Source organism: Siphateles boraxobius, unplaced genomic scaffold (genome assembly GCF_051911475.1).
Source record: "Siphateles boraxobius isolate OS27281-9 unplaced genomic scaffold, OSU_SipBor_1 124, whole genome shotgun sequence".
Classification (NCBI taxonomy): Eukaryota; Metazoa; Chordata; class Actinopteri; order Cypriniformes; family Leuciscidae; genus Siphateles; species Siphateles boraxobius.
The window spans coordinates 106,148-117,500 of NW_027508727.1; positions in this window are offsets into that span (position 1 = coordinate 106,148).

The following is an 11,353-nucleotide window of genomic DNA, read 5'->3' on the forward strand; positions in this document are numbered from 1 at the left end:
CCATTGCTTTGAACTGGAAGAGCATGGAAGCACCTTCTATAAAACAATGGATCAAATAACTTTCAGAGTGCATTGGACGGAAAGGCTGACTTATATCTCCAAGGGTAAAATAAAGGACTTTGTACAATTATGGGAGCCATACATGATAATTATATCATATGTAAAGTAGGGTCATGAGATTATGCTTTTATTTATTTTTTTACATTTGTTTTTTATCTTTTATTATCATTTTGAATTAGATTTTCTTGTAACTTAAAACTTGACACTGTGACGGAAATGTTGTTTTACATTATCTCTGATAGGTGCAGGTCTCTGATTATGTGAATGTATGTGTGAGTGATACATGTTTCGTTTTTTTTTGTTATGTTTGTTATTATTTGAAAATAAAAAATATTTGGAAAAATTAAAAAAATAAAAAAAAATAAAAAAAACAGCAACACTTACTAAGGAAACCATTTAGCATGCTCCACTCAGGGCTAATCTTCAGCCTTCCAGCATCACAGGCCTCCATCACAGCAGAAACACTCGACAGCATCATCACAATCTTGTGGAGAAATATAAAAATGTATACATAAGACAGCTGTTTGAGATTTGAATATACTTGGTTTGTTTCTCATATTTCATTTCATTATAGTAGAAGTATAGCCCTATTTTATAAATTTAATTTATATGCATCTTACATTTGATTTTAATATTCACTTTACTTATTCAGATTTAGAAGTTTAAATGGAAAACGTCTCAGGTTACGACTGTAACCATAGTTCCCTGAGAAAGGGAACGAGACGATGCGTCAACGACGCTTTGGGAACGCTCCCAGCGTGAATGCGTCTGAAGCATCTATGTCAACTAGTCCAATGGAAGGAATGAATGTCACGGGCGGGTGACGTCATGACCAGGAAGTGATAAAAGAGCATCCGGTGCAAACCGGCATTAGCTTCAAAAATTGCCGAAGCAAGCCGATCACAGGGATGCAGGAAGTATGGCAGGGTGACGCATCGTCTCGTTCCCTTTCTCAGGGAACTATGGTTACAGTCGTAACCTGAGACGTTCCCTTTCGAGGGAACTCGCGATGCGTCAACGACGCTTTGGGAACGAGAATACCCAAAACGCCAGACTTTCAAATGCCTGAGTGTCAGCCTGTTGTCACACTGCACCAAGCACCTGGGATCCTGGGGCAGCATCCAGGTCCAAGCTGTAAAACCTCATGAATGTGAGCGGTGAGGACCAGCCCGCCGCATCACAAACGTCTTGGAGAGAACTCCAGATAATACGCTTAGAAGCCATACTCCTAGTGGAATGAGCCCTGACCACCAAATGGTTGGCCAGAAGACTCACAAGCAAGAAGAATAGTCTCGACTATCTATATGCTCAATAGGTTGGATTTTCTCGACAGAGAAGTCCGATGAACATAAGTGTCCAGTGCTCGCACTGGTACAAGAGGTTCAGCTTTTCCTGGTCCGAAAAATGGGGGAGGACAGAAACCTGCAGCACAATAGGCCTCGGAATAATGGTAGGCACCTTTGGAACATATCCATGCTTCGGGTAAGATTGCCTTGGCCATCCCGGTGCACTCAAGGCAGGTGGGGACCGAAAGGGCCTGAAGGTCTGACTCTTATAGGGACGAAATAGCTAGCAGAAAATAGTCTTAAAAGAAAGGAACTTCTGTGAGACCAAATCTAAGGGCTCGAAGGGAGCCCCAGATAGGCCTTCTAGAACTATTGCAAGGTCCCAAGCCAGCACCTTAGTGCAAGTTGCATGCCTCAGCCTCAAAGTGCCACGAAGGAAACGAGTGATCAGGGGGTCTCGACCCAAAAATGTACTACCCACCAGGGCGTGGAAAGCCGCAATGGCCGCCACACATATTATACCTTAAGCGTGGAAGGACATAGACCTGATACAAAGCGTTCTTGCAGAAACTCGAATACTGTGTTTACTGAACAGTTAACCGGATCCCACTGACGCTGGTAACACCAAGAAGTGAAAAACTCTCGAAATAGTGAATATAGTTTCCTTGCAGCGGGAGCTCTGGAGCTTAGAATGGTCTAAACAACCTCGGTTGAGAGACCACTCTCCATGAGTTGGGCCCCCTCAGAGGCCAAACCCACAGTTCCCAAATCCCCTGCCGGGGGTGCAATATTGCATCCCCTGCCTGAGACAGAAGGTCTCTCCTGATCGGGACCTCCAAGGGAGGTCCGTCGAGGAGAAAAATTAGGTCCGCAAACCAAATTCAGCTCGGCCAGGGTGGTGCTACTAAATAGGCTTATTCCATCCTGGCGGATTCACTCCAGAACTCCTGGGAGCAGAGCAACGGAGGGAAATGCGTACAGACGTAGCCTCGGCCACGTCTGCACCATAGCATCCAGCCCCGAGGGGACTGGTTGAGTGAGGGATAACCAGAGTGGACAGTGCGTCGTATGCTGAGACGAGAACAAATCCACTTCTGCCTGGCCGTAAAACTCCCATATTTGCTCCACCGCCTCGGGGTGGAGTCCCCTGGCCTCAGCCCCTGCCTCGACAGGGTGTCTGCTCCAATATTCTGGCCCCCCCTGGAATATACACTGCCCTCAGACAGCGTAATTTCTTGAGGGACCAAAATAAGAGGCCACCAACGTGTTGTCTGTGGGTCAAGAACCAGAGTTTCCTCCATATAACCAAGGCGCGGGGATACTGCCGCGTGATCTTGATCGTAAGGAGTGGGTTTCCCCTCAGGGAGAACCCTCTGGTCCTGAGCCACCTCTGTAAAGGTCTCACGTACAGCAGGTCAAAGGGTATCACATTGGACGCTGCTGCCCTGAGGCCTAACAGTCACTGTTCCAGAACAACACATGATGGCCCCTCAGGTCTGGGAGGAGATGTCTCAACGCATTGAAGACGACCATCATCTCTAGGCAATTCATGTGCCAAGAGAGATGATGACTCCTCCACAAGCCCTGAGCTGAGCGGCCTTCCAATACCGCTCCCCAGCCGGTGAGGGAAGCATCTGTCGAGATCACAACTCGATGGCAAAGAGCTCCCAACACCGGACCCTGGGTTAAGAACCAGTGTTTCCTCCATATAACCAAGGTGCGGAGACACCGCCGCGTGATCTTGATCATACGAAGTGGGTTTCCCCTCGGGGAGAACCCTCTGGTCCTGAGCCACCACTGTAAAGGTCTCATGTACAGCAGTCCAAAAGTTATCCCGTTGGACGCTGCTGTCACAAGACCCAACAGTCTCTCTAACTGTTTTACAGTGCGTGACTGGCCTACCCTCAGCTCTTTTGTGGCTGTTAGGATAGCAGCTACACGAACGGGCGACAGAGTGGCCCGCATCGTCACTGAATCCCATACCACACCAAGGAAAGTGGTTCTCTGTACTGGAGAAAGCACACTCTTCTTGGCATTGAGCCTCAACCCCAACATCTGCATAGGAGCGAGAACGACACCTCGGTGCCGAACCGCTAACTGTTCTGATTCCGCTAGAATCAGCCAGTCATCTATGCAATTCAGAATGCATATGCACTGCAGCCTGGCGGGGCCAGAGCTGCGTCTACACGCTTCGTGAATGTGCGGGGTGATAGAGCTAGACCGAAAGGAAGTGCCTGATACTGGTGTTCTTTGCCCCAAAGAAACCCTCAGGAACCTCCTGTGCTGAGGGAGGATGGAGATATGGAAGTATGCGTCTCTTAGATCTATCGTGACAAACCAGTCCTCGGATCTGATTTGAGTCACGATCTGTTTGAGTGTCAGCATTTTGGACTTGAGTTCCAGCACCAAACACTCCAACAGACGAAGATCTAGTATGTGACGCAGCTCTCCATCCTTTTTTGGAACAATGAGATAACGACTGTAAAGACCCGACGCAATGTCGGGTGAGTACACCTGCTCTATAGCTTTCTTTGCTAACAGGGCCTTTACCTCTTGCTCCATTACCAGAGCCTGCTCGGAATGCACTAACGTGAGCAACACCCCATTGTAGCCTGGAGGACGAGAACCAAATCTGCCTCTTACTACTAACTGCAGGACCCATAGAGATATATTTGGCAGTAGCTTCCGCGCTGCCAGAAAATCTACCAAGGGAACCAGCCCCTCGAGGCTGGCCTCTGGTGTAATAAAGACAGCCAGTTCGGGGACCTGAAGCATACTGGCAGGAACCACCCGAACTGACTGTTTTCGAACCCCCCTCAGAGGGCGCATTCCGACGCAATGTCGAGTTGACGCTGCGCCAGAAGCTCGCTGGAGACCGCTGCGCCCCGAAGCACCAAGGGTGGCGGGGTTGGCAGAACGGTCCCCTGAGGGCACCGAGATGGAAAGGGCACCGTATAATGAGGTGTACACCATTCCACCCCGGTTGGGGCTGCCCTCACCGGTCTGACGCCGGTGGCGCCAGACCTTTTCTTTTGAGCCGCAGCCTTCTCAGCGTGAAGAACGGTCCTCGGATCCGGCTTCTGCTTTGAAGGCTTTGGCTGCTGTGTTGTGTATGAGAAACTAGACGGCTGGAGCTGCTCACGCCCAGCAGCCCCAGGGGGTTGGACATAGCGAGGGAGAGATTATCTTGTATCTTTCTCTATGATTCCCATCAAATTGAGCCAGAGGTGTCTCTCAGTGACCACAAGGGCTGCCATCCCTGAGAGATAAATCTGTGGCCCGACGGAGTTCTCAAACCCCATCGGGCCAAACTCCCTCACTTCTGTCCAAATACCGCAGCAGGTCAGCCTGATATGCTTGTAGCACTGCTATGGTGTGCAAGCAGGCCCATGCTAGACCCACTGCCATATATGCTTTTCCCACTAGATTAAAAAATAGTTTTCTTTAATGGTTTAGTGAGAGAAGCCGACGCCTTCAGGTACGATACTGAACCGGGAGACAGATAGCTCGCAAGCGTCTGTTCTACCCGGGGTATTGCCCCATAGCCATACCCTCTTAACCCCCAAATATCTGAATATACATGAATGTGGGGGCTAAAAGACAAGAGGAGTAAGGCTTTTTCCATGATCTAGACAGCTCGCTGTGCAGATCGGGAAAAATGGAAGGCCCCGTGATGGAGGTGGAAAAATAGAGGGAAGGAACTCGTTTAATTTATTTTATTTTTAGGACGAGTGCCCCCTTATTTCTGCTGGCCATAAATATTTAATTTATCTACAGCCTTAGTAAACACTTCCACCAGCTTATTATTTTTTATATATATTTTTATATATATTCACTTTATTTTATATATAATATATAAACTATCATATATATATATATATAGGCTATATATATTTCTCATACGCTGGGGAAAGAGATGGCAAATTCACTTCCCCCATGATTGTGTCACTTTCAATGCCCAGCACATCTACCTCCTCGGAGGTAGAGCACTGAAGCATTGATTTCTCTCTCTCCCCGGGCGGAAGAGACCGCAGCGCGGGCTTCCGAGACCGGCGAGAGAGCACTGGATCCCTCGTGGAAAGGGAGGAGATAAGATCCGCGGACCCGTCTCCAACCCCGTAAAGAGATCCTATTCGCGATCCATAGGAATGCATTCTCCGCGCTGCCTCGGCAGACGCGGGACCTGTCACCCTGAGAATTGCGAGCCCGACCACTTTCCTCGAAAAGTGACAGGCGGGAGCGGAGCATGCGAAGCGAAAGCTTATCACAATGTTGGCAATCAGCCCCCTCGGAGGCTGATACCGCATGCTCTACTCCCAAACACATCACACAAAGCTCGTGTGTGTCCCTACTCGTTAAATAGCGCGAGCAGGGAGAACACAGAGTTTGTGCAATTGTTTAGTTTCCATAAATATATATATCAGACAGACAACAGTAAATATAACAGACAGTTTGACACAGATCGCTTGCTGAGGCAACAGAAGCTAATGCCGGTTTGCACCGGATGCTCTTTTATCACTTCCTGGTCATGACGTCACCCGCCCGTGACATTCATTCCTTCCATTGGACTAGTTGACATAGATGCTTCAGACGCATTCACGCTGGGAGCGTTCCCAAAGCGTCGTTGACGCATCGCGAGTTCCCTCGAAAGGGAACTTACATTTACAGATGCTTTCTCCTGAGTTTTGATGAGGTGAAGTCCTCGATGATGTCTTCAAAATCCAGGGCAGTTTTGAATCCATTTTCAATTGCCAACAGGGCAAAGCCATTCAGTTTTTTTTCTGTTACTGTTGCTCTCCGGTGTTTTTACTCGTTTCAACAAAGAAAATGATCTTTCTCCTGAACAGTTTGCAATCGGTAATGTCAGATACATGCGAAGGCAAATGTCCACATTAGGGAAAGCATCCCTCAAGCCTAGCTCTAGGAACTTCTAGTACATTGCCATGACTGATTCTTCATCTTTTACCATTGAGATGAACTGGCAAAACTCTGCTGTAAAGTCCTCCTCAAGATCCTGGGGTATATTTTCTTCAGCTTTTCTGTGACTGCACGGATTTGTTCAATGTTCATTGATTTCGTTTTAGTTAGGAAACCAAATTTCTCCTCCACGTTTTTGTATGCGTCTTTGCGAGGTTTCAATTCTTGTGACAAGCAGACACAGATGACATAATGTGTGTCAATCAAGGATGCTTCACGGCCTGAGCGCCGCACCTCTGGACCTGCAGACTCAAACATAACTTTCTTCACTCGTCTCCTTTGGATATCTGCTTTGTATCCCTCTGTCGCTGTGAGAGTCTTGGCCTCTGCTTCATAGACACCGAAATCATTTCTGGCCTGTCCTATGTATTCTATGAGTGAACTGTACAGAATAGGAACAGTACATACATCAATTTGTACCTGTTGCAATGCTTTGCTGGTTAAATTGATTCTTCTCAGCAGTTCATCCCACAATACTGTCATAACTGCAGTTTCAACGGTTTCCATCACTGTTATTAACTGACTTGCCTCATATTGAGCAGCTCTGGGGGATCCATGGTCAACTTTGATTTCGTTCAAAGCATCCTGTATAGTTTTGTAGCCAAATCTCAGAGCTTTTGTTGCATCAGCTCTTGCAGACCACCTTGTGTCGGAAAGGCTCTTCAGTGTCAGACCTCGCTCAAATTTTGTGAGATGGGCTGTTAAAATCTCCCACCGCAGAGTTGAAGCTGAGAAGAAATTGAATGCTTCATTCAAAAGATTTTTAATGAAGCCAAAAAATGAAACTGCTTCTAGGCAACATTCTGTTGCACATGCACTAACTAAATTAAGAGAATGTGCAGAACATGGTATGAAGTCAGCATTAGGATTTTTTTTTTTATTCTTGCTTGGAGTCCAGAATATTTCCCTGCCATGTTACTAGCATTGTCGTAGCTCTGCCCACGACAGTCCATCAAATCAATGTCCAGTTCTTTTAAATCAGATTTGAGTGCTTCCTCCATGTGTTCTGCAGTATGACCATGTAGTGGTATGAACTCCAAAACTCTCGACAGGCTCACCACTTTTCGTCAGGACGAATTATCAAAGCAAGATGATCAACATGTGTGACGTCAGGTGTTGAGTCCACAATGATGGAGAAATACTTGCCATCTTTAACTTCTTTTACAATGGAACGCAGAACTTTCTCAGCCATCAGCTGAATAAACTCATCACAAACTGTAGAGGACAGGTAACTGGTATGTCCCCTGCCCTTGTTTCCATATCTGGCTAGATGCTCTGACAGAAGTGGATCAAAGCGACTAATTAACTCCAAGCAGCCCAAAAAGTTCCCATTGTGGGGTGATCCTACTAACTCATCGTCCCCACGGAAGGGCAGTCCTCGTGAAGAAAGAAACTGAATAGTTGCCACTATACGTTTCAAAATGTTGAGCCAGTATGCTCTCTCAGACTCATGTTGCTGTACTATTTTTGAATCTATGCGTGCATTTTTATTTCCAAGTGATGATAGACTCAGCACAGCAGTACGATGATCCATACTATTCTCATGTTCATGCAAGCGATTAGCACAGTTTTTCCAGTCATTAAATCCAGTGACAAATTGATTGTCTCTTATACTGAACAACTTGCAGCGGTAACAGAAAGCAGTGCCAGTAGACGGTGAGTACACTAACCTTTTTCTTGACAGGGTTTCTCCATTTAGCTTTTTTCTAAAGAAATGTTCCTTGGTTAAGCTTCGGTTATTGTCTCCATGTTTCCTCTGTGATGCAGAGAAATCTCCAATATTTTGACAGGGATGGTTCAGTGCAAAGTACTCACGCATCCTGTCATCAATTTGGTCCCACTTTGCAGGATCAGATGGGTAGCTTGTTAATACCCTTTCTGGGTCTAGAGGCTCCTGCTGCAAAACGATATTGGGCTAACTTCTGGCTGGCTGCTGTTCTTCCATCAGTTTGTCGTTCTTTGACGGCGCTGATGTTGACGGCGCCACAGCGTCTTCCGTCGCATTTCCCGCCGCATCTTCCACCGCATCTTCGGGCCGTGTCTCCGGGCCTGGCTCAGCCTCTGGCTCTGCTGACTCGAGCAGGTTCACAGCTGTCGGACGGCTGCCCGACCGAAACTTCTGTAAAGCCCCCCGCTGTTTCTTCTTTTGTTCCTCTTCATTGTTTTTCTTTTTACCTTTTGCCGCACCCGAAAGCATCTTGAATGTTAGCCTACTCAAACACACCTGCCTGCTAGCTTTGTTGTCCCGCTCTGACCTCTGACCGCCGCTGACGTCCCCTCGGACTTAACTGGCTGGCGCGGTGGAGCCTCTATATATAATAATGTGACGTAATGTAACAGTCTATGGTTAAGATAAACATCGTCACTATTTTTTGTTAATTAATAAATATTGAAATAAATTGTAGATAGGACATTTGTTCATTTTTTTATTTATTTTAATTTTTGTCCCTCTGTCTGGGCCCCATCCCACCAATCGGCCCCAAGCATGTTCCTAGTTTGCCTTTGCTTTAATCCGGCTCTGCTCAGATGTAGAGCAAAAAGGAAAATGAAACAATATTTCTTTAAACATCAATTATACACACAGGAAAAAACCTGTGATTCACAACATACAAGTTCTTTCCGTTCAGTTTGCAAACTAGTTATGAGTCAGTCACACACTCAAAAATACATGAGTCAGTGATGCACTGCTTGTTAGGCCGCATAGATTAGGTCAGCCGGAACCAGGAACACTTCCTATAACTCCTGATGTACTCGCCACATGATAAGAAGAATGGCATCTATGCTAATGTTAGTCTTTCTGCTTATTCCGAGGTTTACTGTAGTCAGCCGGATCCGGGCCGTATCCAGAGCAGGTGGTGGACCTGCGCCTAGACACGGCAACAACGCAGCTCTGAAGTATCAGAAGAGATTGTGTCCACTAGACTCATCGACACGACAGCCATCGGCACTGATCCTCAAACTCGTCTCCATCCTGGTGTGACTCCAGTCTACAACCGGATGAACTGGATAAGGTTCCTAAGCAGGATATTAGGCTGCTTAGATTAGGTCAGCCGGAACTGGGAACACTTCCCTTAAATCCTGATGTACTCGTTACATCATAAGAAGGATGGCATCTACGCTAATTTTAGTGTCTTTGTTTATCCCGAGGTTTTCCCGCAGCCTGCTGGATCCAGGCCGTTTCCAGATCTGACGAAGGACTTTCGCCTGGACCCGATGACAATACAGTGTTGAAGTGCCAACTAGCCTCTCCCTATGGAGGATCCCTATACCACTCTACAGATAAAGCCTTGTGGAATTTTTTGGTTCGCGTACCTACCCGAAGTGATAAGATAAAAGTAAAATTCTGCATCAAAATTTATAGACAAGTAGTTTGTTTAGGCATGGTTTGTAAGGAATTACAAACCTGCGCACATATATTCAAACGCACATAACTATAGAATCAATTCTTAATGCGCATGTGAACGCCATCAGCGTCTATCACAGGTTCACGTTTAAAGTCTGTTTAGAGAGAACGGTGTCGTCTTAGCGGCCCCTAATTTAATAACAAATGATCATTTAGACAGAAGTGAATCAATCAAAACTAACTTTAGCTGGAAAAAACATTTTTCAAGAACCACTATAAAACCAAACCAATCTCTGTTACCTTAAATTATATGTTTCTCTCTGTAAAGCTGCTTTGAAACAATCTTCATTGTTAAAAGCGCTATATAAATGAGGATGACTTGACTTGATAATATTCTGATTGTTCCAAACACACACTGTTGGTTCGTTGGCCAGAGAAGAACTGAGCGACTGAGACTGGGTTCTCACAAGGTTTTCTTCCCCATTCTGTCACTGATGGAGTTTTGGTGCCACTGTCGCCTCTTTCCACCTTTGTTGCCATTCGCTTGCCTTGCTTAGTTGGGAAAATTAAATTTAACATTTACTTTAATATTTAGCAATATTATTGATCTCCTGCTTTGACACCATTATATGAGAACTGAACTCAGCTGGACGATGGCATCACGGTTTTCTCAAGAGCGGCTGTATACAGTGTATATATATATATATATATATATATATATATATATATATATATATATATATATCTATGAACTAAATTAATAACTTTTTTTAAAACAAAATTTGACCATCACTGAACTTACTTAAACTAGATTGTAACAGTATATTCTTCTAGAAACAATCTTTGTTGCATTATTTTCCTGTTATCTCTGTAAAGCTGCTTTGAAACACTCTGTATTGTAAAAAGCGCTGTATAAATAAATGTGAATTGACTCAAGTATACACTCGTTCGTTACCGTTGGGACCCAGTTCGTTGTGCACATCAACAGCTGACAAATTCAAAGTAATCCCACACATTCAAGAGTCTTGTAAATGAGTTAACTTACATCCATCCGATGAAAGAAGCAATGGTGAGATCATTTACGCTACGAACACCGTTTCACATCACGCGTCCCGGACACGCGGTGAATGCGGTTGACGAACCACACGATTTGTCCAGTCCATGATGAATTCTATATAGCCGAATATAACCTTAACTGCGCTGCACTGCTATAAGGCTAATGCTAACCAAGTGTTTGAAGGTTGTGCACGCGAGCTCATTGGCTACTGATACAACAGGAACCAATCAGCTGTGCCCTATAGATAACGATTTGATTACGGACAGGTTGAGTTAAAGGAACTATTAGCCTGCGTTATCTAGAGTTTCATGACAGAACTTTATATATAAAGCACTATTTGTCAGGGTTGTATTTTTTCATTGGGTTTTAGTTCAGTGCCTGTCTTTTTGACCCAGTTTTCCCAGAGTCTGATTAGTTATCCCATTAACCTGTTGTCTCATTAATTACCTCATTATGTCCGGTGTATTTATACTCGCTGTTGTGGTCAGTTCTTTGTCTTGTCTTGTAAACGTTTCATGGTTGTTTCTTCTGTTTCACTGAGTTGTTGTACAGTGAATTATGAATTACAGATTTTCTAGTGATATCTCCCTCTTCGTGCGCATCTATTGCGCAGCCACTCGTGACACAATT